This window comes from Triticum dicoccoides, chromosome 7B, assembly GCF_002162155.2.
Source record: "Triticum dicoccoides isolate Atlit2015 ecotype Zavitan chromosome 7B, WEW_v2.0, whole genome shotgun sequence".
In the NCBI taxonomy this organism is placed as follows: Eukaryota; Viridiplantae; Streptophyta; class Magnoliopsida; order Poales; family Poaceae; genus Triticum; species Triticum dicoccoides.
Window position 1 is genome coordinate 30563321 of NC_041393.1, and position 8638 is coordinate 30571958.

Sequence of the window (8638 nt, forward strand, 5' to 3'; positions counted from 1 at the left end):
CCACAATAATTATCCAAGGAACCAACAACATGATATAAATCTTAGCAATCGTCATTAGTTCTACTAACCATATCGTCATCACGCCAAAATTCCATTTAGAAAAGAATGCACTTTCACTCGCTGAGGTATGGAGCTACGCTGCTCCGGAGCAATGCTACCCACATGATGAGGAATTGTGCAGCGATCCAGGAGGCCGCCGAGGCCAAACACGAGTAATAGTTCTCCCTTCTCCCTATGCTATTGAAGTTGTTCCTGCTGCATGTGGTTCTGCTTGAAGGCTCTTGGCGTTCTCCACGTTTGATGTTGTCTTTTTGGCTATGGTACAGTCCGAACACCGTGAGGTTTATCTTATCTCCAATAGTTTAGTTTTTGTCGTGCAATCAGGTTCTCATCCCATGCTGTGTGTGTCGATTGCGAGCACGTATAGTGGGTTTACTTATAGTAATCTGAACTCGCTTATCCCCTTTTTCGCTTTCGACAATATCTTGCTCGATATGGACAAATTGTATTTTCATTATGCTTTGTAACGAAAAGGGGTTTATGCCCGGTTCAAGAAGTAAAAACTCGACCCCTTCCACCCAACCCACCCATACCAGCCGACCGCTTTCGTCCCCTCCTCCGGCGATATCTTGGCTCACCCTCGTCGGCTCGAGCTTGGGGCCGCACCGCTCCCTCCCTCCCTCCAAATCGATTGAAATATAACTTTTTGTTTCCAGGACTAACAATTGCGACGAAATATTTATTGAATTTGAATCCAGCAAAACCCCTCCAATTATTTTTGATCCAGATAAAAGGCCTTTGACCTCGTTAGAGAAGCCAAGGAGAGCTGACCTTCCTTGGCCGATCACATGCAGTGATGCAGATGCAGCTCCACCGGCTTAGCTTAGCTTAACCACCAATCACGCGGTCGCGATCCCAACCCCATGTGCTCCCGTCCCGTCTCGCCGACACGTCCCCGCTCGCCGGCCGCACCCACTGCCAGGCGGCCCCGCCGTCGACATGGCCCCACCCGCCAGCCTCATCCGTGCCCGCCCATGATCGCCCGGCGCAGCGGCGTGCGCTCGTCATTGCCGTTTGAACACTCGAGCTCCCTCGCCAGTCGCCATTAGCACCTCACCACTAGTAATAGCACGCCGCAGCCCCTTCCATTCTCACACGCCTTCGATCTCCCCTCCTCTCCTCGTGGCGGCGTCGTGCGCGCGGGATTCCCTCTCCTAGATCTCGGAGGAGGACGCGATGAGGGCGACGCGGCTCCTCGCGGCGGCGGTGCTCCTCGCCGCGCTGCTCGCGGTGTCGGCCGCGGCGGCGAAGCTCGATGTGGACGAGGTGGACGACTCGGAGGTGCTGGAGGCGCTGCTGGCCGTGGACGACGAGGAGGAGGACGCGGCGCCATCGGGCGCGGGCGGGGGCGGGGGCGCGGAGGCGGTGCGGCGGACGCAGTCCATAGTGCTGGTGCTCGACAACGACAACGCGGCTCGCGCCGTGCAGGACCACCCAGAGCTGCTGCTCCTCGGGTACGCGCCGTGGTGCGAGCGCAACGCCAAGCTCATGTCGCGCTTCGCCGAGGCCTCCGCGGCGCTGCGCGCCATGGGGAGCGTCGTCTCCTTCGCAAAGCTCGACGGGGAGCGGTTCCCCAAGGCCGCCTCCGCCGTCGGGGTCAACGGCTTCCCCTCTGTGCTCCTCTTCGTCAACGGCATCGAGCACGCCTACACCGGCCTCCACACCAAGTGAGAAAGCTGGCTGCTCCTCTTTTTTCCCCATGATATGGCAGCTGCTGTTTTGATGTCGTCAAGATATGCATGGTTTTGAAACCAGACTATCAGGCATTTGCTATGTTGTTCAGGAGCCTAGGGGAAATGAAGGCGAGGGTTATGGTGTTCCATCGGATAATACAGCATGAAAACGTAACAGTCAGGTCAAATAAACCGAGCTTCTGAACTTCTGGTGGTGCATTTATCTGCTAGACTTAACATTTTTATGCCAACCTTCCTTTTGTTATATAGTTGTAATTTGTTTTGGTGCGATACAAAATTTATTCTTAACGTGCAGCCACTGGCTGAAGAAAACAGCAAGCCATTTTTTGATGTAAGAACATGGTGTGATAGACAGATATTGTATGTTCTAGAAACAGGAACACGTGTCTTATTCAAGTATAATGTGTAAAGTAAGCAGATGGAATTCAACAAAATTAGAAGCAATACAAGCTAGACATCACACATAACATGCAACCACATATAACAATGCCAAGTTAGAGGGAGCACCAGTGATGCTGCACTAGGGGAGATGTGCTCATCATAAACACAGCTTTGTTGAGTGTCTATGCATGTGTTGTCTTGGAAATCATCTTGGGGGTGTGGAGGAGTAGAAACTGTAGAGGCCCTCCGTTTGGAAGGAGCACCTTTATCCGCTGCCTTGCTAACTTCCTTCCGCTTTATTCATTTTGAATTGGCAAGTAAAATTGACAAGAAAAAGTAATAAAATTCTCTCTTCAGAACTCATTCATGTATGATACTGACAATCACTACTTTGATGTAAGGCAAACACATGATACCAGGATGGAATATGTATGAAAAACAGGACGGCATGTCATGTTCACAACTATTTGTGTAAACTAAGCAGAAACCATTCCGGCAAATAAGCAGCAATGCAAGCTAGACACCACATGAAAGATGCAACCAATATGACTGCCAAGTTAAAAGCGTCCCATCATAAATGGAATTTCAACAAATTAGAAGCAATGCATGCTATAAATCATATGAAAGATGCAACTAATATCGCACTGCATATACTAAAGGTGTCTCGTCATATTGATTGATGCGAGACACAAAAAAACAATAGTTTTATGTAAGGACATGCTTAATAGACAGATGTACTATGTACTAAATACAGGAAGGCATGTCACATTAACAGGTATAATATCACATTTACAAGAGTATAAGCTAAGCAGACTAGCACATGTAGTTTAACCAGATTGGAAGAATTACAATCTAGACACCATATGCAACATGCAACCACATATCACGCTGTCAAGTTAGAGCAAGCACCTGCAATGCTAGTGTAGGGGAAATGTTGTAATCAACTACAGAGCTACGTTCACTATCTTCATCTAGCATTTCTGTTTCTTGAGAATCATGTCGGGAGGCTGACGCTGCATTCTTTAAATGAGGAGTAGTCCCCTTGCCTGCCTGCCTCGTCATAAGTGATTGATGAGGGATCCACAAGAACATTAGTTTGATGTAAGAACATGATTAATACACAGATGTACTAGTATGTACCAAAAACAGAAAGGCATGTCATATTCAAAGGTATAATGTGTAAGCTAAGCAGATGCAATTTAACCAAATTAGAAGCAATACAAGCTAGACATCCGGCTGGAGTGGTGAACATGATCATCTAGGACCTGAGAGCCTGGTGGGAGGCGGGCTGCTTCGCCACCATCGTGGCTTTTTAGTTGGCTTCCAGGTGATGCCTGTCTTTGCTGGGCTTGTCACTGGCTCGGCCAGTGCCCTGACTAGCTATTTGTCTTTTGGTGCTCACGGGATGATGGTTCATGTAAAAAATATCTTTCCTTATCTTAATAAAGACCGACTTCGGCCTTTCGAATACAAGCTAGACACCAACATGCAACCACATATGACACCGCGAAGTTAAAGCAAGCACCTGGGATGGTGGTTCATTGCGAGCGAGGTCATAAACTACAGAGCTACGTTTACCGTCTCCATCTGCCGACACTGCACCCTTTATAGCGTTGTAACGTGTCTTGCCTATCCGTATACCAAGCTGGAGCGACTTCTCTCTTTTCTTTGCTGCTTCTCTTTCGGCAGGAGAGTCTGAAACTCCCTTGCATAAAAACACAATAGTGAGAGTATGGGTGAAGTGTGTGCAGAACTAGTGCACTGTAAAAGTAGCAGATAGCAGGTGGCTTAAAATTTGGCACGAAATACAATGGGGACCAATAAACCCGGACAAAGGTAGTACGTCCTTATCCTGTTTGGGTCTAGGCCTTGCATTTCCAAACTTCGCCACACATTTTTGCCAAGCTTGCCTAAAGTTTTTAAAATGAGAAGGAGGTACACTTGCGCACGGCTCTCGCGGTCGCACCGCACCCTCACACGGTCGCTCCTGCACGCCACGGTCGCACCGCACCCTCACACTTCGCTCCTGCACGCCGCAAACCCAACCAAGGGAACGCACCCTCACTGACACGTGTTGTCGCATGTGAACAAACCAAACTCAGTCATCCTATCGCTGACACATAATTTTCGTTCATAGAGTATGTTTATCCAACCGGAGTATCCGTACGGCCCATGCGATGGTCTATTGGGGAAGAAGAAGAGGTGAGGAAGAAGGAAAGAAGGGTTAGGAGACGTAGGATATTCATCCAACCGCCTGAAATGGTAGACTCAGGCGACTTGCATAACAAATAGTATGTTTTTACACAGCAAAAGATCCATAATAATAAAAACAACAACATAAGGAAAAACTATCACTGCTCGCGGAAAGAGATGGCCTCGTCGTCTTTGGTTGCCGGCGCGAACCAGCCGTCGCTGCCGACGTGTGTCTCCGCACCGTGGTTGTCCTCGGCTTCCGCTCGCTCCGCGTTGAGTCGAGCCTCCGCCGCCCGGTTCAAGTCCAGGACTTCCGGTTCCGCCTGCAGGAGGGCGTCGATGAGAGCGGCATCCGCGCGCTCTGCGTCGAGTCGAGCCTCTGCCGCCCGGTTCAAGTCCAGGACGTCCGGTTCTGCCTGCAGGAGGGTGTCGATGAGAGCGGCATCCGCGCCCTCTGTGTCGAGTCGAGCCTCTGCCGCCCGGTTCATGTCTAGGACGTCCGGTTCCGCCTGCAGGAGGGCCTCGATGGCAGTGGCATCCGCGCGCTCCGCCTCAAGTTGAGCCTCCGCCGCCCGGTTCACATCCACGACATCTGTTCCGCCTGCAGGAGAGCCTTGATGGCAGCGGCATGCGCGCGCTCCGCGTCGAGTTGAGCCTCTGCCTCCCGGTCCTCCTTTAGTATCGCCATGTTGAACCGCTGGTCTGCCTGCACCATGGGGGACTCAGACGCTGGCACGAAGTCGACATCCATCATCTCATACCCATCGGGGGCCTTCTGCGCCGCGACCTCTGCAGTGAACATTGGATCGGCTTCCTCCTCCTCGTAGCTTGGCTCCAGAGAACTCGGGGATTGGCCCGCCGCAAAGCGAGTTTGGGAGCGGAGGTCTGTGGCACCGACCGCCGCCGTGATTTCTGCGCGGCGCTCCGGCGTCAGCATCTTGTTGTAAGTGATCTTGCGGCGCACCATGGCTTTCCTATGAACTAGAGGACGCTTGATACGGGCTAGGGGATCGAAAGGTGGGGGAATGGGCTGGAGATTTGGTGTGGTTTTAGGGCAGTGGCTGGCATAGGCCGAGCAGCGAAGGTTCCGGTGTGAATAGTGGTTCCGATGACGACCGGTCAATCGGTTTTGACTGTACATCGCTCTTGTCACGTTTGCGTTGCAGCCCGGCATGCTGGTGTTGGAAATATGCCCTAGAGGCAATAATAAATTGATTATTATTATATTTCCTTGTTCATGATAATCGTTTATTATCCATGCTAGAATTGTATTGATAGGAAACTCAGATACATGTGTGGATACATAGACAACACCATGTCCCTAGTAAGCCTCTAGTTGACTAGCTCGTTAATCAATAGATGGTTACGGTTTCCTGACCATGGACATTGGATGTCGTTGATAACGGGATCACATCATTAGGAGAATGATGTGATGGACAAGACCCAATCCTAAGCCTAGCACAAGATCATGTAGTTCGTATGCTAAAGCTTTTCTAATGTCAAGTATCATTTCCTTAGACCATGAGATTGTGCAACTCCCGGATACCGTAGGAGTGCTTTGGGTGTGCCAAACGTCACAACGTAACTGGGTGGCTATAAAGGTACACTACGGGTATCTCTGAAAGTGTCTGTTGGGTTGGCACGAATCGAGATTGGGATTTTGTCACTCCGTGTAAACGGAGAGGTATCTCTGGGCCCACTCGGTAGGACATCATCATAATGTGCACAATGTGACCAAGGGGTTGATCACGGGATGATGTGTTACGGAACGAGTAAAGAGACTTGCCGGTAACGAGATTGAACAAGGTATCGGTATACCGACGTGATCTTGACGTGAGCACATGCCTTGACGTGATCTTGAAGGTGTTCAAGATGGATCAGTCAAAGAAGGAGTTCTTGCCTGAGTTGTAAGGTATGAAGTTAAGACTTAAAGCTCGACCATGGCAGAATAGAGAGAAAGGAACGAAGGTCGTCCCCTATGCTTAAGACATAGGCTCTACAGTATGCTATGCTGTGTACCGCACCTGAAGTGTGCTTTACCATGAGTCAGTCAAGGGGTACAAGAGTGATCCAAGAATGGATCACAGGACAGCGGTCAAAGTTATCCTTAGTAACTAGTGGACTAAGGAATTTTCTCAATTATGGAGGTGGTAAAAGAGTTCGTCGTAAAGGGTTACGTCGATGCAAGCTTAACACCTATCCGGATAGCTCTGAGTAGAGATACCGGATACGTATAATGGAGCAACAATTTAGAATAGCTCCAAGTAGAACAGTTATTTGGAATAGCTCCAAATAGAACGTGGAAGCTGCATCTAGGAGATGACATAGAGATTTGTAAAGCACACACGGATCTGAAAGGTTCAGACCCGTTGACTATAACCTCTCTCACAAGCATAACATGATCAAACCCAGAACTCATCGAGTGTTAATCACATGGTAAATGTGAACTAGATTATTGACTCTAGTAAACTCTTGGGTGTTAGTCACATGGGGATGTGACCTTGAGTGTTAATCACATATCGATGTGAACTAGATTATTGACTCTAGTGCAAGTGGGAGACTGTTGGAAATATGCCCTAGAGGCAATAATAAATTGATTATTATTATATTTCCTTGTTCATGATAATCGTTTATTATCCATGCTAGAATTGTATTGATAGGAAACTCAGATACATGTGTGGATACATAGACAACACCATGTCCCTAGTAAGCCTCTAGTTGACTAGCTCGTTAATCAATAGATGGTTACGGTTTCCTGACCATGGACATTGGATGTCGTTGATAACGGGATCACATCATTAGGAGAATGATGTGATGGAAAAGACCCAATCCTAAGCCTAGCACAAGATCATGTAGTTCGTATGCTAAAGATTTTCTAATGTCAAGTATCATTTCCTTAGACCATGAGATTGTGCAACTCCCGGATACCGTAGGAGTGCTTTGGGTGTGCCAAACGTCACAACGTAACTGGGTGGCTATAAAGGTACACTACGGGTATCTCTGAAAGTGTCTGTTGGGTTGGCACGAATCGAGATTGGGATTTTGTCACTCCGTGTAAACGGAGAGGTATCTCTGGGCCCACTCGGTAGGACATCATCATAATGTGCACAATGTGACCAAGGGGTTGATCACGGGATGATGTGTTACGGAACGAGTAAAGAGACTTGCCGGTAACGAGATTGAACAAGGTATCGGTATACCGACGATCGAATCTCGGGCAAGTACCATACCGCTAGACAAAGGGAATTGTATACGGGATTGATTGAGTCCTTGACATCGTGGTTCATCCGATGAGATCATCGTGGAACATGTGGGAGCCAACATGGGTATCCAGGTCCCGCTGTTGGTTATTGACCGGAGAACGTCTCGGTCATGTCTACATGTCTCTCGAACCCGTAGGGTCTACACACTTAAGGTTCGATGACGCTAGGGTTATAAAGGAAGTTTGTATGTGGTTACCGAATGTTGTTCGGAGTCCCGGATGAGATCCCGGACGTCACGAGGAGTTCCGGAATGGTCCGGAGGTAAAGATTTATATATAGGAAGTCCTGTTTCGGCCATCGGGACAAGTTTCGGGGTCATCGGTATTGTACCGGGACCACCGGAAGGGTCCCGAGGGCCCACCGGGTGGGTCCACCTGCCCCGGGGGCCACATGGGCTGTAGGGGGTGCGCCTTGGCCTACATGGGCCAAGGGCACCAGCCCCTAGAGGCCCATGCGCCAAGATATAGGAAAAAGGGGAGAGTCCTAAAAGGGGAAGGCACCTCCGAGGTGCCTTGGGGAGGATGGACTCCTCCCCCCTCTTAGCCGCACCCCTTCCTTGGAGGAAGGGGAAAGGCTGCGCCTCCCCCCTCTCCCCTGCCCATATATATAGTGGAGGGGAGGGAGGGCATCCATACCTGAGCCCTTGGCGCCTCCCTCCCTCCCGTGACACCTCCTCCTCTCCCGTAGGTGCTTGGCGAAGCCCTGCAGGATTGCCACGCTCCTCCATCACCACCACGCCGTTGTGCTGCTGCTGGATGGAGTCTTCCTCAACCTCTCCCTCTCTCCTTGCTGGATCAAGGCGTGGGAGACATCGTCGAGCTGTACGTGTGTTGAACGCGGAGGTGCCGTCCGTTCGGCACTAGGATCATCGGTGATCTGAATCACGACGAGTATGACTCCATCAACCCCGTTCACTTGAACGCTTCCGCTTAGCGATCTACAAGGGTATGTAGATGCACTCTCTTTCTACTCGTTGCTGGTCTCTCCATAGATAGATCTTGGTGATTCGTAGGAAAATTTTTGAATTTCTGCTACGTTCCCCAACAG